The 27,344-nt window shown below is 36.5% G+C and overlaps 1 protein-coding gene across 1 annotated transcript in view; it reads left to right on the top strand.

Moving 5' to 3' along the window:
- The window catches only part of LOC149610107 (AT-rich interactive domain-containing protein 3A-like), a gene marked incomplete at its 5' end in the record, with an annotated part of 80,527 nt that overhangs the window by 16,852 nt on the left and 36,331 nt on the right, over positions 1 to 27,344 (top strand). The gene's annotated exons all lie outside the window — the stretch shown is intronic.

Below are 27,344 nucleotides of genomic sequence, written 5' to 3'. Positions count from 1 at the left end.
CAATCGCCCAAAGAACATGCCCCTTAATTTATGGCATACTTTTCAGAAACGCATGGTTTAATAAAATCTATACTTGTCCTTCTCTGATGAGACTAGTGACCTCTTAAAAATGACAAGGTCATCATAAGTCTAGAGAGCTATAGTTAAATTAGGCATATTATCTTTCAGACATTGGGCATGATGTCGAATAACCCCACCCACTTTATGCAAAGAAAGATACTGAAAAACTCTTTGCAGCGGGAGGATCCAAAATACGCCTGCCTTTCTATTCAAATTTCCTTAGTATTACGCCAAAAAAATTTAAAAATGTTTTTTAAGCCCAGAAGAGAGAAAAAAGATTCAATGTGGGCTTACATACCTCTCGAGTATTTTTTTTTTAAATCTCCAAGAACAAAAGCATCGCGTAACATCTACCTTCTTATAAATTCCGATTTTGACTTTTCTAGTTGTGTTTGAGAAGAGAAAAAAAAAATTTTCAATACGATTGATGTCTCGACCACCCAAATCTCTTTTCTCCCAATCCTTCATAAGAAAAAAATCCTTTGGTTACTTACGCTCCATTTTAACCTGGCAGTAAAGTCACTGTGTGGTATTACTATAACGATAAGTGTATCGATACCACAGACAAGCTTGACTTTCAGTGACCGCTATTAATTATCCCCCCAGTTTATTCCAAAGTTTCAATGAAATATTTGAAGTCATTCTTTCTTATTGCCGAATGCGTTTGGTTTTAGTTTGTTACTAAAGGGAGATTGAAGTGTAATTTGATGAACCGTGTATCTTACTCGAAGGTGTCGATGGTAATCGTCATTTTCTACAGTGCATTAGGGGGTTGTCTAGACGTACACGTACGCGTTAGAGTAAGGGGGTGTTTATCCTTTACTTTCTCAGCTTTTAAGATTGAAATATATGGCAATAGGCGATATTATGAAGCGCTTAACGCGTTAGGATGAGAATTTGAGGACATAAAATTATTTCTTCACTCGTTAGTTTGGCCTTTTATTGAAATTATGCAATAATAAATTGAACCTCCCATTGAACCTTAGTTCAACAAAATTAAAATTGTATTAAGTGGAAAGACAACATTTAGGGGCTAGATCTCAATGCATTTCATAATGGACCCCCGGTAGAAGTCTTTCCCTCGAAGCTTCAATTTGCCAAAACCGTCCAATTTGCGTTATACGTTTTAGTTAGTAATTGATAGTAAATTCATTTCAATATTTAACTTTCCCTTTAACGAAATATTTTACCAGAAAATGTGGATTCGAATGACGCTTTTTGCGTGGGTTTTTATTTCAAAATGATTTTTCTCTTAAAAAGAAGGAAGAAAGAACACGTTCATCTTTTATTCGTATATATATATATATAAAATATATATATTTATAGTATTTGAACGCCGGACATTGATCCTTAAAAAAAAAACTTACATAAAGAGAAACCTATTGGGATTTAAACTTTCGGCCTCTTGTTTTTATGGCACCGATTACCAACCATCAAATTCTATGAGTTTTCCCCCAAAATTATGAGCTATTAGCGTCTCGGCCAATCTTTTTTTCGACTGAAATCTCGTGGAATTCGATGTTTTCTCGTACATTTCCCCGAGTTATCATAAATACCGAAAAGAAACGAGTTATATATTTACAATATTGCAAGCCTAACAAGTTGGGAAAACCAAAATATTACCTCTCCGAGTCAAGAGGTCTACTACTACAAACTTATTTACCCAGATATGGAGTTATTTCACTTTTTTGAAGTAAAAATTTACGAAATATTGAAGTAGTATTCCAAACATAGCAAACAGTAAAGTAGACGACATTTTACATCCAATAAGGATAAATCTTGGACACATGGAAATCAGTCAATGGGGAAAAGAACAGGAAATGAAGTCTACGCTTCAGCTGTTTACCCTATATTCTGGTAGCTACATTCACAACTGGTTTTCAGTGTAAACACAATCGTCTCGTCTCACCTCAACAATATTCTTAGTTTGCCAACACGAATGTTAACGTTAAATAACACCAAAGCTAAATTATACCCAGACGCACTAATAGTCATAGCGCACCGTAAAGAGAATAAAAAGTCTGTAGCTACTCGTTTACCACTAGCCCTTTTACTAATCTAATTGCCACCATGATCTTTTCTTCTATTATAAAATCTTTACCTGATTATTTAAGAGTGTATTTAACTTTCGGCTCACTCTGAACCGTTAATGTCTCTTCATTTCAGACACGAAAATCAAAGCCAAAAGTTTACTTCACTTCAGGCCTCAATAATTTACACTTTGTTTCACTAAGCCTATTGCGGATAATACTTGTTTTACCCGCCGGAGTCTAGGTCTTAGGTTTCTTCATGAAGTCACTAAACCAAGGATTATTCTATATACAGATGTCGTATAGCTTAAGTAATATATAAACAGCCATTTCAAATAACAATATTAAAAAAAATCTTTGGAATATCAAAATGAAACAGAGCTTTAAAGCTACAAAACTACTAAATGCATCATAATTACGAAAAATACTTCCACATATTCACTTTATATTATGTAAAAAGGGAATATTAAGGTTCTGTATGATTTCTTAACACATCAACACAAGGCTAACTGCTAACGCGACGCACTAGTGTAACAACGGACGGACACACACAGACAAAAAAATAAGCTGCTTTTTAACTCTTTCCGTATTAATTTTGAGATGAGAAACAAGATTATCTTAAATATTAAAATAAATATAATTAATATTAAATATTTTCTTCGTCAGTTGTTTGCCTTATTGAACGTTACATCGTTTTGATATAGAACAATTAAACATTCTAGAGAGACTTGACTAATATTGGCGTTTGAAATGAAGCATACGCCGGTTGCTTCGACTTACTCAAATAGGTAGTATATAAGGGATTCGAATCGCGGCTGTAGATAAGAACATCGCAATTGCGTGAACCTTGGAGGAAGACCCCTCCATTGGAAGGCTAGACGTTTCTCGTAACCCTAGCCGATCGCCGCGTATGTCTTAACCTTAAGGATGTTGGTGGTGTTAGAAGCCAGGTGTACAGACTGGTGTCCATGTGGGATGGACAAAAACAAAGACCAGAAGATGGTTGTGTTAGAAACCAGGTGTACAGACTGGTGTCCATGTGGGATGGACAAAAACAAAGACCAGAAGATAGTGGTGTTAGAAGCCAGGTGTACAGACTGGTGTCCATGTGGAATGGGCGAAAGACTAGAAGATGGTGGTGTTTAGAAGCTAGAAAGTTCAGACTGGTGTCCATGTGGGGCGGACAAATGAACAGTTGTTAGACAGACAATGGAGTTATAGCCTGTAAGTGGAATACAATTTCCGGGACTGTAAATGCGGTCTGGAAATTGAATACACGTTTGCTCCGATCTGCAAACTGCGAACGCGGTCACGTGGGTATAACAACGGACAGACAGACAGACAGACAGACAGACAGACAGACAGACAGACAGACAGACAGACAGACAGACAGACACGTCGAATTTAGAACCTCTCCGTGACATACGTCACTCGGAGAGGTAAAAATGCTAATTATACCTTATTCTGAACGTAACCTTTTCTAGTATAGACAACACGCATTAGTTAGTTCTTTACCAACTTTATAATAATATTCGAGTGACATTACATTCGCCCCCCCCCCTTGTAAATGCCCCCCCCCATCTTTAAATATATCTTACAAAATTTTTTTACAAGATTTTTCTTCAGCCTCTATTGAGAAGTCTATAAGTTGAAGTAATTTCCTTGGGAGTGAAGCTAATTTACAGCGGTCTTCTTTAATAAAGTTACGACAAGAAGCGATATCTAGTTTACTAGGGAGAAAGTATAAATTCGCCATATTTCTAGCTTTACCTCTTGTCCAAACGTAGGTCCGGAGTTAATCCCCGCCTCTAAATTTCAACCAGCATCTCATTGGTTCTTGAAAACTCACGTCAGCGTGAAGGGAATGACGAAAATTACGTATTTTCCGACTGAGGAGAGGCGAAATAGCGCGGCCTTATTAAACGTCCCCCTTGTATTTTGAAAGGGGGACTGGGACTATGGCACGCGAGTACTTAGGCATCTTTTACCTTCTCCCTAATAAACTAGATATCACTTCTTGGTTAGGGTAAGGTCATGGTTCGGGCTAGCGGACGACACTAAACCACTAATGTTATATTATCTAAACTTTTTCATACTTCAACTAATGGATTTCTGGCGATGTTACAGCATAAAAAAAACTCCCGAAATCATTGGCCTTTTGCAGCCGGTGTATAGATTTTTATTATAACTATCAAAAGCTCCCAACGCGACTTCATGGAGGGTTGAGGTCAAGGGTCAATTACGTGAGCGTAAAGGAACTTACTCCTTCATAAGTACATACATCCCATCCCCCTTCATCCACTCTACCTACCATTTTGGGAATATCATGCCTTATTCCATCCATTTTTTGTTGTTAGTTGGACGCTGTCGTTTTCTCTCGAAGATCATTCGTTATATTAAACGTATATTAAAGTCTTACATTCTTTACCACGAGGTTATAAAAAAAATATAATCTACCAGGCGGGTTACATAGTTTTAAAATACTTATAACGATATCCCGAATTGAGAAAGGGAGGGGGGATACGGAGGGTTCATGGCTTATAGCTGTCGTTTTGCTATAACGTCAAAAATTTAAGTTTCATCGCATGAAGTACCGGTTTTGTTTTTACTCGTAAAACTAAACTTTTTTTAGCTCTTTAATCTTTAAAGTATATAATCTTTAAATTGAAAAAATTAGTCCCCATGCATGTATCTGCCCAGTTTTGCAGTATTATGATACTGTAATAATCTTATTAACAGTTAATAATTATTATTTAAGTTGTTTTGATAAGAATTAAGAGGCAGTGTTCTTTGGGCGATTTTGAGCAGAAAATGTTATATGACCTTTTTCCGTCCTTACCACTGTTTTGAAGTTTATTTTATGGATGATCCCTTAAATTTAATTTAGAAGAAACTAATTTAATTCAGGGGTCATCCCTAAAATACTCTAATCATAACACTAAAACAGTGGCTCGTACAGCAAAATGTACAAAGAACATCCCCTTAATCTATGCCAGGCTTATCAGAAACATCCTGTGAAATTAATTTGTAACACCGTCCTTTCATTTTTCTCGTGTAAATATTGTCAGGTTTGTTGTCTTTTCGCTATAGTTGACACATTATCAAGTTTACAGATAAAAAAGATGTTATCGAAAAATTTTGACGAAAAACTCATTTAGAAACTTAAATGAAGATGTTAAACCTTTTTTTGGATGAGAGCAATGTTTTTTGGGATGAAAATCGGTTCGCTTAGCTACGCTTATAAACAAGATACCTTAACGCCTTCCGGGCATGTAAAAAACGAAACTTATGATGGATTGTATCCGGTGGTGGATGCTCGGTTATAGTCAAAGTACACCGAAAAGAAAAAAAAAAAAGAATGGCAAGATGGGAAAATTAATAACTTGGTAATTAATGAATACCAAAACCATCCTCGGTACCTCCCTAGAATCGCGGCGCACGCTGAATTAATAGATTAATCAATTTAATACTTGGTGGGTTTTATCAGAAAGATAAGTATGTGGGTAGCGATAGCCACTCTTAATCACCAGTTTAGGGCCTACACGAAAAGGACCCCATCATAATCGTGCCTTAATTAAAAGAAAGGAGGCTGTTTCCAAACGTCTTAATAATTTTTTTTGCGTTACATTGTGATAACAAATTAAAATGGTTGTATTATAATGTGAATAATTCGTTTTAACACGCATCTCAAGCTCACGTCTGTCCAATTTCTAAGATTGGACAGACTGGAATTTGTATTATCTAAATGATAATGCAAATTCCAGCATATATAGAAAAAACGTTGCACTCATTATGGAAGTTTGTCACTGGTTACTGAGAGCTTGTCATGAAGTGACGTAGGTGAAACGTCATAGATTCTCGTAAGCGACGCCTCCTGAGGCGCTGTCAAAGGCTAAGTAATCCCGTAGTCCAGTGTAATAGCGAGAATTGCACAAATTAATCTTCACACTCCAATAGAAGTTTCTCCTTCTGTCTGAAGGGTCAGATATTTGACCATTAACCATGATTAGGGTATTAGATGCGCTTTTCCTCACCGTCCCATTTCTCAGAGTTCATAACCGTAATAATTTAAAACCCAAATTTTTCAATATAAACGTCGGGTCTCGATCATTTTTATTTTAACTCTCATGCATGGTCGGGCGTCGTGACTTTCATGGAAGGAGGTGCTGGTACATGTCTTCCACGTTAATATTCTCCATATCTAAAAGCTTTTGGTTTTGGGCGTGGATGCAAACTTTTAAAACTAAACTACTACTATAAAGTGAGAGCGATCGAGTCCATGTCAGTTTTTACGACATTTTATACCATACCTGTTCCCCCCCCCCCGTTCTTGCCCAAACATTTTGGGGAACCCATGGGAAGTAATAGACGATAAAGAAGTTATAAAAACCATGATGGCGATAAAAAATCCTCCATTCTTTTTCAAATTTTTTTCAAGAGTCTCAAAAATATAAGTTCCCCCAATAGGAGGAATCGGGAATCTTTTTTTTTTGTGTAAGACAAAGATTAGAAAGCTATGGGAGACAGTTATAAGACGCGAAAAATGTTTATGTTGTGACCCAGACGTTAAAAAACATCGCCGGTTCTTTGGGGAGAAAAAGAAAAAACTGGGAGACCGTGTCACAGGGACCCTGGTATGTCAGCAGGGAAATGTTCTTCTTGATATTGACCTTGAAAAACGTTTTCTGGTGGTAAAAATAAAAGATGGCCAATTGATTCCCATCGTTTTCGACGCGTGACGACCGATCTGGGTGCTGGGTGTGTTATTCGATCGGGCCATTGGGAAGCCGAAGAGCAGCATTGACTTGCACTGGTAGTGATGGAATGATGATTCAAAATAACCGCGCTGGATGTTAAGAAGGGAATTCTTCTAGATGCTTTTCTTCAGCCTTCTGGAAAGGGTGGCAGAATGGGTGGGATTAAGACCCCGTGTCGACTAATTCCGACCAGCCCTCCCTGTCCCTGGCGTTTCCTGTCCTCGGATGACCCTACTCTAGTTCGCCCCCCTTCCCTCTCCATCCTCCTTCATCCCTTCGTGATGCGAAAAAGACCATCTGTAGTGACCATTACCGAACACCCCCGACTTTTCTAAGAGACTTTGCTTCGGGAATCGGGAGTCGATGAAATTCTCGCCTTTTCGCCCATAGATCTCTCCTCTAAGTTTATCCGGAGTTGAGAACTATCTATATAGTTAGTCAAAACTATTGAGTTTTGTTTGTTGGACTTGGGGGCCAACCAGAGGATGCAGTGCTGTTAATGCCTAGAATTTGCTTCTTATATGAATCATTTAATGTATTCAAGAACGACTATACGATATACTGTACAGTATAGAGATCCATGAAATGCGAGGGAAATTTCAATTAAAAGATTAGTCACCAAATTGTTATTTGACCTTTAGGCAAAACCCCTCGGGCTTCGTACGGATTATTTCACTGTGCCTCGTGAGTTTGAAGTTGAACCTTCTCTATTTTCGATTTTCAGAAAAGGTTCCTGCATGCATGCCCTAAAAATAGGAACTTTGTGATTAGGGGTATGGACGACCACCCCTAAGAAAATGCCCATTTATTATAACGGAAATTTTATCCGATGAGGGGGAAAATAAAAAATAAAATGTGTGGTGCTGGTGCTAGTTTCTTTTTCTTATTTTTTGAGAATTGAGAAATGAGAATCTTTTGCAAAATCGGATGTAGGGCTGTAAAACCATGGTAAAACCAACCATAAAACGACAGAACGAATTGCGTAGGTTCACTCTTGGGTCCCCCGTATCGCGATGGGCAAAATTAAACTTCTCTTTTTTTTTGGGTGGGAAAATAAGAAAGATGGACCCAAGGATTCACGAAAGATCTTTTTTATCTGAACGTCGTATCTCTTATTTTGTTTGCTCGCTGTTTGGGGCAAGCGAACTTAAATTCAATAAACGTTTTAGTTCGATGCGTCAATTCTGTGTAGCGTGGTGGAACTAGCTAGCTAGGGTGGCTGCCGTGAGGCTTTTAAGGTCCGAGGTTAATTAAAGAAACCGTTTCTTTCCTACCGAATGCCTCCTCCGATGAATCTCCACAGCGGGATATATATAGCCATTGCCTCTCTCTCCTGTATCTCTCTCTCTCTCTCTTTTCGTATTCACTAGAAATTCCCAATATCTCTCATACGCCAACAATCTTCTTGGAATATAATGCGGATTGGGTTCAAGTCTGGCCGATGTTGGTTATAAACCAAGAAAATAAACAACAGAATCTTTATGAATTATTTGGCTGTAGACAAAATTGTTAGGTATTTTTTATCTTAACTGTAATGTTGAATACATAGTTTGCAGACTAAGAGGTTTTATACCATTTACACAAGGAGGCATAACTACTTGGGTAAAAAAGTGCAGACTACTAGCCACACACAGTTTCTCTAACATTTTACATTAGACAGCAACATTGCAATTCCTAGGGCTAAGGGTGTAGAAAATATTAAATCCCATGAACATATTGAGTCTCATTGGATGTTTATCAACCTGGTCCATCGGGGGCCAATTAAATTGTTATTTTTTGCGGTTAAATATTTTTCCAGACTAAGAAAATGGCACGTTTTCACGTCGAAAAAATATATATTTCCTTTAATTACGGGATAAATAAACTAAGGGCTCTAATTTGTCCCGGGTCTGACTTAACCTATAATTTAACAAATAATAAATTAATGTCAACCCTTATTATCTATCCTCAGGCTGCCCTGGCTTCTTCACCCTCCCGTTTATTCATATTTATAAAGAAAGGGCAACGGTTTACCTTCGCTGTATTAATAAGTATGGGAAACTAACCAAGAATGTCACGGGACAGTTCGGTTCAAAGGCAGAATACTGCATGTAGGAACTAAGGGTGATACGAAAACCGTGGTACACTCTAAGAACATAGGCTTTGAAACTTTTACGAAACTTAGAATTATAGGGTTAGTGTTGGACACTTGCTATTTTGGTGTGGTATAGACGGTTAGAAATTCAGAGGGAACTGCTATAAAGCATAAGTTTATAAGTTATGTTCCATAAGTGTAACACTTTCTATACTTCGAAATGCTAGAGACTTACAGTTCGAGAACGACAGAAGCGAGAAGTGACTGCACACGGTTTTTGCAATCCATCTTCCTATTTAGTCTGTACTAAGCCTTTGACAGGGCCTCACCAGGCGTCGTCGCTTTACCTCGAATCTATGAACTACGTCACTCACTTCATGACAAGCTCCAGTTTGTAACCAGTGACGAACTTATGGAACGTGTCTTATAAACTTATGGTGGTATAGTTAGTCTTAGTGTCCTACCCTTCGAAAAATCATGTTCTACTTCTAAGACCATTGAGAGTTCAATAATTGACATGGGTGCTCGTAATTTCTTTTTTCCCGCCATTCTAGGAAATTTATTTCTTTTTGGCAGCTGCCGCTTCTGTATGTGTATACACAGACACACACACACCGGTACTTTAGAAAAAGCGGCGGTGATGAAGGAAGGTGGGCAGGGATTGAACGAGGGGAATGCTAAAACGGGGCAATTTGCAAGGTGATCCTCAGACTAGTAAGGTCCTCCTCATCTAGTCTTCTTATTTCTCGATAATAACCTATTAGTCAACGTTTCCGAGTCTTCTTGACTGGTATATCTAAAGTTATTTGGGGCCGTTCGCGGATTATTCTAAAAGACTAGCTCAATAAGCATAAACGGCGAACTAAAACCGTGTGAAAAAATGACTGCGATGCGTAACTGGGCTTCCGGTAAACAGTGGCCATGAATAAAACAAGAAGCTATCTTTTTTCTTCTTTATTTACATTTATATTGGTAACCGAGGATTGCTTTTTTCTTCTTCAGCTATCAATTCTGGTAGCGTTCCGGTCTTTCAAGCAAACTTATATACTTTTGCCATTCGATTCGCTTCCCGTCTTTCTTTTTTTAAGGCTTAGCAGGATAGATAGATGGTAAGCGGCGAATAGTAAGATTACTTAGTCATATTCTTCATGTAGTTTCTTTCTTTTTCGCTCCCCATTCCCCCCCCCCCCCAAATCGAGACTAATCATCCTTCTATGTTTAGTTTTCAATTCGCTTGACTAGTTTGATTGTAATTACCTCTGGTAAACGATTATTCTTTTTTTCCTCCTTCTCGCATTGCGTTTAAGGGTAATTGCAATTTTTCTCTAGTTTGACATTTGAGGCTCTTTTTTCTCTTGGGATGGAGATGGTGTATGGATTTGGTATTTCTTCTAAAATCATCTGTTGTTTAAATTGTTGTCAAAATTTTCGTTTTGTAATAAGTTTGCCATTTGGTTAGTTATTGCGAATCTTCGTAGATTGCGAGCAAGCCAAGTTTTAAAAATATCTAATTAATTGTTTTCAAAATACTGGGTTCGTTCGGAACTCGGATAAGTTAAGGATTTAAAGAGGGTTGTCGGGGATTTCGTTTGGTAAATCAAACCATGCTAAATATGGTCCAGGTGTGATGAAGTGGGCTCTGATTATACCGTAAAATGGTCAGGGATATTCGCAAAATTTAGTTAGGGATAAGCTAAAAAAAGTCAGGGATAAGCTAAAAAAAGTCAGGGATTTTCAGTATAAAAATTTCGACCGAACCCTGAAATAATGATCTGTAAATTTAATCATAAACCGAATCCTTAAAATAACCCAACCTCCATCGACCAAACATTGGGAGGACTTCTCCATTAATAGACGGGACTGTTGACTTAACACAAAAATATATTGCCATTCCCACGCAAGACCTTGGAATAGTTGCAAATTAAAAATACGCTTGAATTAATATAATTCGACTAAAAACAACCCATGAAACTTGGGCGTTGAATATGAATTTGCTTCAAAATTAAATAATTAACCTTAATTCTATCAATCCTCCATTTATATGTATACAAACCTTTTCTTCATAAAAAAATATATTAAATAATTTTTTATTTCACCTTTGACATGCAACCTCTGAACTCTATGAAGCTCTTGCGTGATTAAATTATAAGGAGAAAAATGCGGTAATTTTTTTTCTGCTTCATGATTACGTCTTACTTCATATATAAGTACGCCTTGTAAGTAGTCAACAAGTTTTTTAAAACTCTTATCTAATAAAGTTAGGAAGAAAAGGGGGCATATTTAGGGCCTTAGAACATCCTTCTTGATTTTTCCAAAAATGCCGGTTCTCCCAAATGATAACACGCATGCCGGGGACGTGGCAATGTGAAGATGATGAGACCATCGCGTGTATATCTTTCTTTAGAACTAACAAATTATTAGTAGTAATCGAGTTTTTCTTTTCTTTCTTTTAAAGTTTTTTTTTAAGCTAACACCCCCGGGTGTGGTTTCTATTTCTAAACTTGCGCCTTTTTTGTTTTATAATTTTTTTTGTTTAACATTCTTACAAAGCTGCGTACCACATTTTTTGCCCTTCTCCCAGGTAACATTTTGCTGTTAAAATTTCATTCATAAAACTCGTAGGGCGTACCCCGCTCTTTGAGAATCTCTAGCCACGAATAAGACAAAAAATATTTCTACCTTCTTACGTAAGAAATTGAATCTTGAACTAAGTTGAATCTTCGGACTATGTAGGGATGCATAGTGTGATGTGGAACTGTTAAAAGATATTGTTTCCGCCTTGAAAAATAGTAAAATATCGGCGTGAAATTCGAAAGCGTAGTTTTCAGATTAGGACTGAACGTTTGGCCCAGGCCTCAGTTACAACTTCCTTCGTTAATTTGTAAATGAGTCAGTAAACCAAATCAGCCGAAATAACTTCGTAAATTGTTTTCCACCGAGGTAGTGGGGAAACAAATCTACGAAGGCAATTTTATTTCAAAGTTTATTTATACACTTTGAATACAAGCAAACTCTGTAAAAGCAATGGAGGTTTGAGAACTCAAGTTTTACTCTTAGTCAGGTACTGTAGAGTGTAAACGTATGCACTGGGGTGTTCTGGGGCGAAAGACACGCGCATTATAAAAGGCGTAGGTTTTCTTACTTGCTTCCAGTGTGGGTCCGGAAATTGACGATTAGTACTTTGAAGAAGGGGTGTTGTCCCTTGACATTGAACCGTGGTAGTTTTGTACCCCCCTAACTTACCTATCTCTTCTTTACATCATGTATGTAGTTTTTTTTTCGTGAAATTTCTGTCGTTATGGCATCTTTTTCAACCTTAAAAATAATCCACCCACTGAACTTTACTGTACACATCGCCTTTTTTATTTGCCCCCATCATGGCTCCCTCCTTAGGAATAGGTGTAGTCTTGATATTAGAATAATCATTATGTTTAATGTATTTTTTTATCGTTAAAATGTCTTGAAAACATCATTTTTGTACGATTTTCTACCCAATTTTTTTTGGCGTAACCTGAAAGACATTTATATAAGATACAGTTGGTTTTGGGCGTTAATAATTTCAATAGAAGATGAAAGCTGCATGTTCGAATTTGTTTTTTAAGGTGAAAATGCAAATAAGCTCGAACTATGTAATTTGAAAAATCGATTTGCATACGTAAACAATTCCCAAATGCGACAAAGGTTTTGTATTCGAGTCTAGAGTGCAGAGTGAAATTAAAACCCCAATACTGGGTGGGGTTAACCGAATGTTAATTCCATTACTAATTAGAGAACTTGGAAAGACTCGAGATAGATAAATATATTGCATCAAAATATGCATGTCCTTTAGCTTTGTTTCTTGTGAGAAATATTTGTAGACATGGATATTCACAGGGCCAAGGTTTCTGATAACAAGGAAATTCATACCAGCTTTCAGCTGTCTTCAATCTAAAACTTTATTGAACCTTCCTTGTTTCATGGGCCAAGGTTTAGAACTCAGCCGTGTTGTAGACCCCTTTTAAGTTCTTTGACACTTAAACTCAGTTTTGACCCTAAGAACACGCCTTTTAATTTAAGGAATACTTACCAAAACACCTAGTATATCACCTCAAAATATGTACCTTAGCCTTTCTTTCTTTCGACGACAAATACTTGTAAACATTGCTATTGCTGCTCATTGTTTCGTACTTGATTTGTAGCTAGCTATTTGTGCAGCAAGACTGCCATTAACCAAGACAGGTATTTGTATTTTTTAGAATGTATAGACCTTGGCAAAAGTTGTTGAAAGCGGTTCCTTCCCTTCTTCCGTTTTGTTTCTCCGAGCTACACCGGCTTCTTTACGAGTTCAGTGGGACTTCTTTTTAAGAAGAAGGCTAAACCTACCTTACCTACTTAACTCACTCACTCTCTCTCTCTCACTCCCTTCAGTGGAATCTTCGAAAGTAAAAGCTTGGTTCTCCCCCGCCGCTGTTGGTAGACATTTATAGGCATTCTTCCTATTACGGTTTTTGAATAGAGATTAAAAATTTAGCCAAGTTTAATCGTGTGGGTAGAACGCGTGTCTGTGGAATATTTCACTTGTAAACGGTACTGTGAAAGAAGCAAGGGTTAAATCTTAGGGACTAACCTTCCTACTAAGCCTTGGTATGCTCGAAAACTGAACAATAGTATAGAGGAGAGTGAATTTAAGCCTTGTCTAATAAACATCATCGAGTCTACTTTCGCATTAATTCGAATCTAAAGCTTGATAACCACGTTTTTTTACCTATATAGGGTGAACATTTACGGGATACGTGACCAGTCATCCTCAGGACCTGATTAAAATGGGCCTCTCTTCATCTCTCGGTTAAATAAAGAATAGACCATCTTTAAGCCCCCCCCCCCTTAAAAAGTTTTAGGTTTTATAATTCACTACCTATAAAATAAAAGTTTCTCTAGTATTTTTTTTGTACCGCGAATAATAAATTTGAAACCCTACACCGTAAGGAAAATTGATGAAATATACGTTTGGAACATTTTCTAAACCGCGTTGGAAATGAGAAACTATACCTAACATGGTTATTTTTTTTTTCCACCCCAAATCTTTAATTTATGGTTAGAATGTTTCAGAATTTCGAAATCGGGGTTGAGTTTTTCTTTTGTTCTCGATTGCAAGGGAGGTTATCGGAAATTGCCTGCGCATCTGCCAGCTAGCTAGCTCGATTTGTATTGGGGGTTTTTAGCCACATTAATAACTACCTGTCTATATGGTGAAATCGTGAACTTTGCCCTTGACCCCTGCTTGACCGACTGTACCCAATTTTAATTCAGTTTGAAGTCCTGTATGTAATATTTTAATAATTAAATTAAACTGGTTCTTCTTCGCTGTAGAGCAACGATCACTTGAAACGAAAACCCTTTCCAGAGGCTGTCTTAACTATACCATAAAGATGCTCAGCCTGTAGAAATGTTTACCCTGCCTCGCAATAACACTTAGCTGGAAAGCTGAACTTTTTAATAAATATACAACCAAAGTGTTGCTCATTTTTTCTTCTTCTACACTTAACGATTTAGTTTTGAAATTTTCTATTTCGAGAGCTTTTAAGTAAAATTTTTAAAAGGCATAGGGGCCCTTTATATGAAACAACCGTGATTTAAAGCAGGGGATAATTTTGGCATCAATTTTTTGGTGGTGTCTATATGTGAATCTACACCACGTCATATTCTTTCACGCGCTTAGCGTCAGTTCTTCCGCTTTCCGCTTAGTTCTCACCCTGCACGGGGTAACATTTTATTATCACAAAGGTATTTTTACTCTTCTCTTTAACGGCGGTGTACCCTGGTGTAAGCCTAGGACGCTCTGGAACTGAGAGGAAATGAAGAAATGGAAGAAAACTTTCTTCAGACACCCTCGCACCCTGGGATGGTTTGAGCTATACTTTATTATGGTTTTGAGACTCGCGCGCGCGCCATTAGGAATGGTTCTCGAGTCGTTCATCAGGTGTCGCATCAGTCGGTTACTATACATAGGAACTATTACTAAGTCTAGAGGAAACGTCTCTTAAGATTGTATAGTGTAGTATATAGCCGGGTAAAAATCTTTTTCAGAGGATGAAGACGATATCTCTCTACTGCCTAAGAACGAGAATACGACCATCGAACCTTTTACATAGATAGAAAGGGTCTTCCGGAATTATTTTTCTTGGCAAAAAAATCGACGGGGAAAATTGCGTAAAGAGACGATAGAATTAAAACAGTTTTTAAAGGGAAGTTGAAACGTATTTAAATTTGACTTAATAAGACAGTATATTAGACTTGGGTGTAAATAAACCTAACCTTAGTTAAACCATGCGAGAAGGAATAAATTTCCTTTGCTAACCTAATTAGAATGTTATGTCACCTGCTTATTTTCGTTTAACGTACAACCTTTATTAACAAACATACCCTGCATTGAATCTTTCGTTATTTAGGGTATGCTGAATCTTAGCTCAAAGTTGCTTGCTTATTGGTTATAAATTAATGTTTTGACCTTCTTTTAGTCATTAAAAAAATATGCTCCTGAATTTAAACATATCTTATAAACTTATGTTAAACGTATAATTTAAATCTGTTTAATATAATATAATCTATAATCAAGCTTAATTGACGGGCTTGAAACTAAGTAATCTCGTTTTCAAATTGTTAATTACAATTCCTCTAGAGATATCAGGCGTTCGAAATCTATTTAAGTGTTTTGGATTTTTTATTTTCGCTCGTCTGCACGCGTCTGTTTAGAAGCTGGCGGTCGTTTGGAGCGATTCCAATTGAGAGGCCGATCCTTTCCGCGTAGATTTTTTGTTTTCTTTAACTTTTAAAATTTATATCAAGCTTCTCCCCGTAAATAATTATAAGAAATCTTTCCGCCTCTTTCTATATAGCGTCGGTCGCTCTCGCCCGCTCTCCTTACGAATCCTATTACCGAAATTCCGAGATCTCTCCATTTTCCGTTCCGTCACCACCATGCATGCACCAGCCTAGTTATATTTTTAGGCTTAGCGAGAGTCAAAGTCATCTCCCATTTCAATTCTTATAATTGGGGACGCTCGGGCTGCGCGCCTCTAAAAATTCCCCACGCTTAAAGGAAAGGTGAAGGCAACGTGACATTATGTACCTTTAATTAAAGGCCTTTTTCTAAATATAAAAGGAAAAAATATTAAAAAAATAAAAATTAATTACCCCATATTACAGGAGAAGTCCTCTTAAAAACGAGGACTACTGCGGGGCCATTGGTTTAGGGGCGTCTGCTAGCCAGAATCTCTTACCCCTACCTTACCCTTACCTCTCTCAGCCTGTGATAATTCATCCAATCCCGTAAGGATAACAGGTTCGATTTAGCAGACGCCACTAAACCGATGGTGGCCCAGTAGCCCTCGTTTTTATAACTGATTCAATGCTAATTATTTTGTAATATTTTTCCTTTAAAATTTAGAAAAATGCCGGTATAATGTGATGTTTTCTAACCTTTTCCTTTAAATACGTTGCCTCCTTTTTTCACATCGCCACCCCTAAAAATAGAGTCCGATAGGTGTCTCTGTCTTCTTTCTTAATGTTTTGGACGATGAAAAACGACCTTTAATATGCCCTCTTGTCAACTTTACTCGACACCCGTTACTCGTCGGAAGATTAGTAACAAACGCCTCGTTCTCCTTTGCCAAATTCAAGTGGCTATTAACCCCCCGTACTCTCTCATTACAAACATCTTTAATGTTTTAAAAAAAAAAGAAAAAATTAAAATTAATTTTCGTTTTTCTGTCTAAATTTTGTTTTCAAAATTCCATAAATTAATTAATGTCGAGCTATTTTTATTTTTACCCATGACGCTTTGGGTTGATTTATTATATGTTAAGGATGGGGGGTTAGATTAAATTTTATTTAGATTAATGACTAATTTAGTAATAATATAAGGATGATTAATACGGTTATTTATACCTAAATGTTTTTATTTACTTAACATAAATTCCGGCGTTTCCCCTTTCCAAAGTTCTGATAAAGCCATTTTTCGTCCCACTTCCGTCATTGCCAGCTAATTTAAAACAAAAATATACTCTACTCTTAACTTAAAACTATTCCGATTCCAAAATAAAACTTTGGATTTTTTGGCAGTGTCAACTGTTTTTTCCATTTCACTGGAGACACCGAGAGGTGTTATTTCCCCCCCCCCCGTCCCGACATCGAGCTGGAAAAGCTTCCGGAGTATATAGTATACAAATCTCTTTTTTTTTTTAAAAAAATGGTCGGCGACAATAGTGCCAAATCCAAATTTTAACAGTTGAACGCTTGATAAAATTCTATTTATAAATTTATATCAGTTCGGAAATTCCGAAATCATTTTTGATCCCTTATCCTAGCTTCTTCTTCGAATCTTGATTCTTGAAGTTGAAGTTGGTTGGTAATCGGCAATATCTAAAGGAGCCCTAAGCCTATTTATAAACGAGGAAATTTCTCAATAACCAACCCCCTTCTCCATCATTAGGCTTCCCTTTGTTTAGAGAGTCTAAGTCTAAGAGATGAGAAACCAGCTAAGCCTTGTTGCTTGTACGTTTTTTTTTCTTTTCTCCGACGGTTGTTGGTTCCCCGTCAGTCAAAAATCTCGGTTCAGGATTCTTTCTCCATGCCGCCAGACTCCATCATTTCAATAACGGCATCCCTTTCTCTCTACTGAGTCTACTCTCTCTCTGCTTCATCTCGGGAGCAGCAGCATTCTACAGGAGGAGGGACTTTTACCTCTCTCTACTTTCTCTCTCTCTCTCTCTTTCTGCTCTCTGTCCGCAACCGCATCCTGCAAGAGAGAGACGAAGAGAGTCGACTCCGCCAGCGCGGCTACTGGGCTACTTTTTCCTACCGTACGCCCTTCTTTTACGCGTTTTTGACCGCTCTCGCCCATGCCACACCTGGTTTATCTCTTTTACCGTTTACTCCTTCAAAATCTTTAAACGTTGATCTCCTCCCCCTACTTACTTACTTACTTCCTAGCTAAGACGTGTTTAAATATTCCGAGCTTGTGAAACCGTCCGTCGTTTATCTCATGGAGCGCCGTAGCTGAAAAGGAGGGTCGTAGTTTAGGTATACATATCCTGTTAAGTGGTGGTGCTGGCAAAATATTGATTGCGATGTTTAATTCTTCCTTGGGTAGGAGTTCGTCTCACCTTGGGTTTCCATGTTATATAAACCAGTGTTTTCATGGAAATGTTTGTATTTAATACTAATCCAGCTTGTTTTCATTTCTTATTTGCACTCTCTGACTGGTATGGTCTTTTTAAACGGGTAGAATTGTCTTATTCGTTCGAATAATCCTTATATGTTGACCCTCAATACTTGAATGTTGTGCAGAGATACTAGGAACCAATTGAAATATTATAAATAAAATTATGAAAACTGAAATATTTCCGACAGTTTCCAATAGACAAGGAAGGCCTTATAAAAACATTTGAAAAAAAAACCTAATAAATCCACCTCTAAATTTTCCTAACATAAATTTTTCCTTTCAATTTGCAATCATTTCGAATTCCGCAGAGCGATTCCGATTAATGATACTTATAACGACGTAAGCGTGTAAGAATTTAATCAACTTTGGACTTTGGTTGGCGTAAGTTAAAACGAGAGAGCCCCTGTTCTTTTTTCTATAATATAAAATTCCATTAACTTAAACGAAGTTATGAAGTTAAAATCCATCATATTTCTCTCAATCGCCATCGACTCATTCCGAAATTCACCTCACGCTTTGCAAAGATTTATTTTATTTTGAAATATTAAAACGTCATATCATTTTATTAATTTTTTTCTTTTGATCATTTCAAAGTAGCTTCTGAATTATAGAGTATAAAAATAATTTTATATATAGAAAAAACATTTAATTAAAAACGTGTTTGGAGACCGGGCCGGAGCGGGTTGACATTTTCTCTAATGATTGAGACGTTAATCTAAAAGGTAACTCGGTAATAACTGGTAACAAAGTTTTAAGACTAGACTTAACGCTGACTCCCTTCGTTTTGCGCTTGTCTCGTGAACGACATTTTTGATTTCCCGACATGTGGTTTTCAAGAATGGGTTCGCGAACTTTGTTTCCAAAGGTATTACGTAGCACTGAGGACCCCGACTTAGGGGCTATAGTAACAACCGGATTACATTACTTTGTTTTTTGAGTTACCGTTTCTTTGATGGAACAAGCCAAGAAAATGTTTTAGAGGGAGTTAAAGAAGTATGTGTTTTTCTTGTTTGAGTTTGTCTCACATTCGATCCTAAAAGTATACGCATGTATGTGTAGTTAGTTGTGGGGGAGAGATAGAATGGCGCGAAGTATTTTTTTTTTTTTTTTACTTAAGAATCTGAGTTCGGCGTTTGTCTGGCGATAGCCTGATGGCGCCAAAGGTGATTAATTCTGTTGACTCTTCTTTCTTTTAACCGTTTTGCTGCTTTTTAAATGGATTGGCGGAATGTATCTAGTTAGGAATGGATATAACTTGTTCGAATAAACGTTTTAGTAAATAGTTTTCCAGAGAAAGTCGTCTCCTTAGATGGGTTACTAGAGTTCTTGTTTCTGTTTTCTAGGATTAGATTCCTCAAATGTTTTTCTAAAAATTGTCTAGAATGGTCCCATCGCGAGTAAATAAAGGTGTAAAATTTGTTGTAGATAGATTTTTTTTAAATCTGAAGTTGAGTGTGGAATTAAATTAGTTAATGCAGATTGTTATTAAATTTTCCTGTTATGTTGACAAAGACCCATTATCTGACTTATTTTATCTTTGCAATAATTTAAGTATGATGAACACCTTATTGTAATGATTATACTGAAATTTCACTGTTTGCCCCTAATCTTAAATTGAACATTCAGGATTATGTTATTTACCCATCGCTTATCTGAACAGACTAAACTCTTGTACTCATAAATCGTGCAAGAATCATAAAAACCTATGTACATATACATATATATAATTCCGCAGTAGGCCTCTTTTAATTAAGTCTCCGTCTTCGACCGCCAATTCGTGGAAACAGAAAATCCAAAAAGAAAAAAAAATAATAATTTAAATTAAAATTTGTTACAAACTTATGTTGGAGAAACGAGAGAAATCGTTACTAAGAATCTCCGTGAGAACTTACATATATGTTAGAGGCACGTTGGTCTTCAGAAAAAGAAGAAAAAAATCATTGGCAAATCAAGTTGGTGTATGGGAGGGAGGTCGAAGGTAAAAGAGAAAGATGAGGAGGACTGTTTTAGTGGGGAGAACTCTACGTTACGTGTAAGAAGTTAGGCCTACTGCTAAGGGGGAATAGGCCTAAGTAACTTGAAAGGTAATTTTTATGCTTGGACCGCGAAGAAACGAAATGAACTTTATTGATGGAGATCCGAGCAAGTAGGGTCGACCGCATGACTATGAAGGATGGTTTGGACCCTATCAACGCGCCCTTATATAAAATTAACCGATGGGAGAGAAGTTAGGGAAAAACTTATAAGAGATGAAGAGAGTGACTAGGTTTCTTTATTTATTTTTTTAAAAGATTTCTTTACGTAAGGTAGCTATACCTTCGTCCAAGGAGGAGGGGTTACCAGTTACCTATAGCTGAACTGGAATCCTTCGGTTTTAAAACAGGCCCTGGTTAAGAAAGGGCGGAACGTGCCCGGGGCTGCTCTGTAATATTAACTACCATCGATGAAACGAGAGGGGGGTTACCTTGGATAGGATAGTCGCGCCATGCCATACACCGACCAATCGAATATGAACCAAAACATTCCAAATAGCGGAGCACCCTGAACGATAAATACAAATTTTAGGGTCTCACCGTATGGATATAGGCCTAGTTTGTCGCGGGGGCAAACGATGGTTCGTTGAGAATATGTACGTGAAGGAATGGAGGATAGTAATTTGATATCAGTGGTGCAGTGCAGGGTATATATACTTGTCAAAAATATACCACGGTTTTTAACGTGGAAGAGGAGGTGTTTTTTTATTTGGTGATTTAGTTGTTTGATTTGTGGAATTTATACATTCAAGACGAATGATTGCTCTTTGGGCGATTTTGAGTTAGAAATGTTCTTTGATATTTAAATGATTTTTTTTTAGTTATGATTTGAGTGTTTCAGGGGTGGCCCCTTAATTAAATTAGAAATCATTGTCTTAATCAGTTTCTTAATTAAATTTAAGTGGTCATCCGTAAAATACTTCTTGACAATCTTAACTCGAAAACGGTGGCCCGGACGGCAAAATGGAGATAGAAATCACATTTTCAACTCAAAATCGCCCAAAGAACATCCCCCCTTATCATACTATGGAAAGTCTTCTCTCCATAACAGGGACATTGGCTTTTTTGTAACTCCAAGTAAATAATTAAAATTCACATTTGATTAATCTCCAATCATTGAACAACAAAACGAAACCAAACTAAACCTGTTTATATAAGTTGATTGGCGTTTTTCAAACAAGTTAATGTTTTATTTATTTCGCACCTTATTGATATACTTGCCCTTATTTAAAAAAAAAAAAAAAAAACATTTTAACTGTCAGGAAAGTGTTTCCGTTATATAATTTTATTCGACTGCTATTTATTTTTCACCATTGAGATAATAGCTGTTTTTTTTACCAAACCCTTTTACGATATCGCCGATGGCATACCGATATAATATTTCAATTCCACAAAGAAAATAAAAAAAAATTCCAAACTTAAATAATTCGAGTGAGATATTATAAATGGTTATTTTCGCAACCTTATCAACTTTAAACCATTTATCTTTTATAATAACCATACGGTTCTAATGATATTTAAATAATATACATTAACGGGGTCGCTATTAATATAAAACCAACCATTCTAGATAGCTTCTTCTATGGGGAAAAAACGAAAAATACTACCTAAATAAAAAAATAAAAATAAGAAAATTTAGGCTAATAGTTGAATTATTTGAATTTATTTCTTCTTATATTGAAAAATCAATGGTCTGGAAAACATTTAACTTTCGATTTGAGATTCTAAATTTTGTAATTTATCCCTCGCGGCACGTTCTCTCACTGTTTACAAAAATATACCCTTAAATGTATTATAAATTATCAGTGTGATAATAAAAACATATTCAATTAAATTACACTGGTTTTTACGCGGTTATTTTTTAGCTGGAGGGTTTTTAATGCTGGGTAAAATATACATCCCAAGTTTTAAACCATTAGTAGATAGATTAAAAAAATATATAAGAAATCGAAATTCAGTAGAGTGTGAAACGATCACCGTTCATTGCTATCTAAGCAATTATAAAAATATCCTCGTCGGATACTTAGTTGCCAGTGAGGTTTTCTAAAAACATAAGTTTATAAGATATGTCCCATAAGTAAACATAAGTTGCATAAGTAATGCTAGAGACAGTTCGAGCTAGTTCGAGAACGACAAGCGAGAATTGAAGTCCATCTTCCACCTATTTAGTCTGTACTAAGCCTTGACAGCGCCTCACCAGGCGTCGCTTTACTAGAACCTATGACCTACGTCACTTCATGACAAACTCTCATTTGTAACCAGTGACAAACTTATGGATGAACATATCTTATGAACTTGAAAAATATAGATACGTCAACTTTAAAAATTAACTGAATTAAACTGACTCGCAGCTGCATGTTACGCAATTATTAAGGTTGGTGACTGTATTACACTTAAAATTAGGTGTAAAATATGTTAAAATCTATCAGAATTCAGAATCAATAGACAGACAGTCAGTCCCTTCGAAGAAATTTTAAATTTAATTTCTAGAAAATGAAAATGAAAAAAAAAAAAAAAATAATTCTCCCATCTCGATGGAGGAATAATAATCTTTTATATCAGAAGTGGATCATATTACAGCTCCCTAGAAGTACAGGACGATATAACATCGCTGTGCATCAGCATTGTCTTCCAGTACTGAAGTTTAAAGGGTATATGCGAAACGCAGCGGCGAATTTGTGAACTAAACCAGAGGAATGATTTTGGCGCGAAAGAAATTTTTAAAAAGCGGGGCTAGCAAACGGAAGTAAGTGCCAAGTGGTAGCCAATGAGGAAAGGTTTGAGAGAAAAGAGCGCGGAAGGAAACAAGTTGTTCCATATATAGTGAATGTAGTAGTAGAAGTCCACTTTATTTTTCCGATTTTAAAAAATAACTGGCGCAATTTTTAAACGCTTGTGTTGAAAAGGAAATTAATATGAATTCAAATGTTCAAAATAGCCTTCATCATGCTAGAACATTTTTAAAGCATCCTATACAGCACTGAGTTTCCACCGATTTAAAGGTTTTAGCGGGGATAGTTGGACCGTCTTATTACTAATAATAGGTTATGTGCGTCGACATAGAAATTTGATTTCCTTTTTTAAGTCTGACAACTTTTTTCAATGATTTAATGTTTTCCGTTTGTGAAAGACGCTGGTCAATATTATTCAGTTTTACAAAACGTTTTAGTAGTTTTTAATATCATACAAATCGTGTTCAGATGTGTCTTTCATTTGGGCATGCGACGATTGTAATTAGTTACATTGATCCTAGGCGTTTTCCTAATTAGCAAGCCATTCTAAACAAAATTATAACGCGATAACAAGCTTCACACTAATCACGACACTGGCGGCGGTCTGACAGCCATTACCATCAACCGGAACTTCCGTAGGCTAACGTAACTCCAGATCCGGGTTAACGGGCAAACTAAACTTGTAAAACTGAGCTATAGATGGCGGGCTTGGATGTCTTGGAAGAAAACGCTGTTTACAAAAGCACAACCTACGTCCAGTACTTATGGGGAGCTGTAATATGATCCACTTATGTTTATATATATATAAGAGAAGAACTTCGTGCGTTTAACGAACAATTATTTCTTGACCTTTTAAGTTTGACCCCTTCTGGAGCTAGCTAGCTAGCTTCGTGAGGAAAAATATATATTCCTATATTAAATTTTTCTCTCTCCAACTTCAATCTCGAGGGGAGCTAAGTTTAATGGAGGGGTGGCTACGTTTTCTTCTTTTTAACTTTTCTTAACGGTTAAAGCGATAAATTATGATATCTTTTTGATTCCTTTTTTTCTATACGGTCCCATCATCAGTGCGCTCCCTCTATGGCCGGAGTAGAAATAAGAAAGTTTCTTTAAAAAACGTGATTTCGATTCCTGTAGCTTCTTGCCAACTCTCTCTCTTTCTCTCTATTGGGATGTTGACAGATATTTGATTATCCGGATTAGAGGCGGAGCGGATGAAACATAGCAGGGGGAAGATTTAAAGTTTAAAGTATGTGATGTAATGAAGGAGAAGGCTTAAGGATGGATGAATTCGCTGCTTGAAGATAACTTTGATTTCATTACTTCATTTAAGACGGATAAAAGTTAAATTTATTTAAATTATTGAAGGAAAAGGCGGGAAGGAGATTTTGGCTGTATTGTTTTCTTGTAATTTGAATTGAACATTATGGGGAAGGATGTTCTTTTGTTCGTCATTCTTGAAATAATGGAGGAGAAGGCGGAGAGGTGAGGTTTTCAAGGTAGTTTTGAAGTTAATCCCGCCTTCACTTCATTGTTTAATTATTAATCAAAAATGTCTTGATTAGAATCAAGTCCTAAAAAGTATCGATAAGACTGAGGTTATCACTTGTCTGAAGGATCAGATATTAATTTTTCTTTTTAATTGAAACTTAAAGGCATGCTTAAGAAAAAAACAACGTTCCATTACCGTTTTCCGTTGAAATAACTTATTTTACAGGTAATCAATTTCAAAAATTTACTTATCTCGGGTTTTCGGGCACAATTCCATTCCCCCAAAACATTTTATCATTACATTAATTACTTTTGAGAGAGTACGTGTATGACATTGAGTTTTAAAAGGTTCCCTCATTTGTGCCCGGTATGCTTCGCAGTGGATACGTTTTAAAACAATGGCGGAAAATTAAGTAGGGACAGTTAGATTTTTACTCGTGGTTATGCAAAATGATGTAATGTCTAGTGTACTTCAGTCAACAGTCATACTGTTCATTCTCATAGCTCAGGACATGATTAATGCTGCTCACTATTTCTCTCTCTAGTTTCAAACAATGGTTAGAGACCATTCAGTGCCACAGGTCGCACATGAATATATTTCAACTACAGTTTACATCAATTCTCCGTGGTCGTACTATTAGAGGGTTAAGCACTAATTTGTTCAGAACATGTCTCGAAAGTGTGCTTGTTGTAAGTTTTTAAAGCAGTGTTGCCAATGTGTGGGTAATTTCCCACATCGTGGGAGATTTAGGTTTGGTTTTAGGCTCTGTGGGGAAAAAGTAATATTTTTCCGAAATCAATCAAATGTCGGAATTTTCCTGTTCAAGGGTTAATAGTGCAAAATTTTCAAAAATGCACTAATTTTAACTGCACAGTTAAAATTAGTGCATTTTCGAAAATTTTATCCGGTTTAATAATTTCAAGCGACATTTTGAAATAAATTCGGTGATTTTAAGTTTGGCACTGAAAAAAAAGAAAGCATATTTTGAGAATTTTAAAGCTTTATAGCATTTGTACATATTGTCAAAGCCATGCGGAGTGATATTCCATATTAAACTTAGTATGATAAAATAGTCCAGATAAATATGACTGTAAAAAAGGGGGTGTGGGAAATGCGGCAAATTTTTAAAATGGAAGTGGGAACATCCACTTTCTAACATTAGCAACACTGATTTGAAGGTTTTGGTCATGGCTAAACAGACCGCTCATTCAGTTTTTTATTGTTTTAAAGCTTATTTTGACACGTTATCTCTCAAAAGTAATTAATGTAATGATAAAATGTTTTGGGGGAATGGAATTGTGCCCGAAAACCCGAGATAAGTAAATTTTTGAAATTGATTACCTGTAAAATAAGTTATTTCAACGGAAAACGGTAATGGAACGTTGTTTTTTTCTTAAGCATGCCTTTAAGTTTCAATTAAAAAGAAAAATTAATATCTGATCCTTCAGACAAGTGATAACCTCAGTCTTATCGATACTTTTTAGGACTTGATTCTAATCAAGACATTTTTGATTAATATCTGCTCCTTCAGTCTTCATTTTAATTAAGATTGTTAAGAAACTGTTTTACATTTTCAAAATCTACACTAAGCAGAAACATATAAAAAGGGGACCGTAACTTTAGCTCAATCAGTCATTTATTTATAATGATACTCCAAAAAATAAAAACGTAACTCATTGAAAGTTTGTATTCTTATTGTAATTAACATAATACAATTTTTTACAACCCTTTATTGAAACGCGAGGCGCTCCCCTAAAAATTCCACAAATAGGACCAAATTGACAGTTTTACACAATTTTTTAAAACGCTGATTTATGTCTGTTTAACCTTTAGCTCAAACTTTTCATAAGCCCAATATGAAATTCGGATATCCTTAAAACTTCTCAAAGACGATCCGAGATTATCAATTTCGAACTTTTTTTGTAGCATTAACTAACGTCTGTTTGATATTAAGCTTATAAACCTTAAACACAAAATAGTCAGGGCAATGCCGACTCAGTTTATAAGGGCTACCCTAAAAGTCCACAAAGGTGATCCAAGATTGTTAATAAATACGCCTAAAAAGTGCCCTCTTCAAAATATGTAGCCGGGGAAAAGAGAGCGTGATCGAGTGGGCTATGCTAGTGGGTATTTTGGTAGTAAGTAACGGGGGTTGGGACTCCAGGCATAGCCCGCTCCATCACGCACTCGACAACGCAAAGCAACTCGCGCCAGCGTGGGAAATAAGGCGGTAACACAGGGCAAATGACGAGTTTAAAAATTGCCTGGTACAGTTCAAAAATTAAATCGGAGGGGGGTCAGTGGTCCACGAGACTACTAAAAAATTCAAGGGTAACCAGAGTCCACACATTAAAATTCTAATATTTTAATTATCCACTTCCTTAGCTTAGCAGACGACGTGCTCTGGCCAATTAGCCTATTCACTTTAAGGGCCGCGCATGAGAAGTTGCAATGTTTGGGGGCATGAGTTATAGCGCTTCTATGGAGTTAAACGTGTAAACTAAACTACGATGGACGTATGGGAGACCTTTTGAAATTCAATATTAAAATAAAATGCCTAGTATTTAAAACTGAGATAGTACAATTAAAACCATGTTAAGAAATAAAGTGTTTAAGTTCTAATGGAAACGGTGCATTGATACTAGTAGGTTAAACTCACTAAGCCTCGGCGACGGTATGGGATCATCGGCGATGACCGCCGATGCCGTGCCGAAAGTGCTGCGTATAACACGCTCGTAAGCCTTGGCGCCCAATTTAGTGAGTAGAATTTCATTAAATTCCCTAATTTTACGTCTATCAATTGAATTCGATAAAATTTCACCTCGGAAGTTCAATTAATACTTTTACAACAAGTAATAAAACACTGTTTTATAAAAATAAACTCGAATGCGTAGCAAATAAGGCAAAAGGAATGGTTAAAAGTACTGCACTGCACCCAAACATTCTTTCTACGCATGCTCACCT

Source organism: Phalangium opilio, unplaced genomic scaffold, assembly GCF_054372755.1.
Source record: "Phalangium opilio isolate 3A_F unplaced genomic scaffold, DU_Popi_V2 ptg000344l_1, whole genome shotgun sequence".
Classification (NCBI taxonomy): Eukaryota; Metazoa; Arthropoda; class Arachnida; order Opiliones; family Phalangiidae; genus Phalangium; species Phalangium opilio.
Note: the sequence above shows the minus strand (reverse complement) of the source record. Positions and strands in the feature narration are given on the sequence as shown.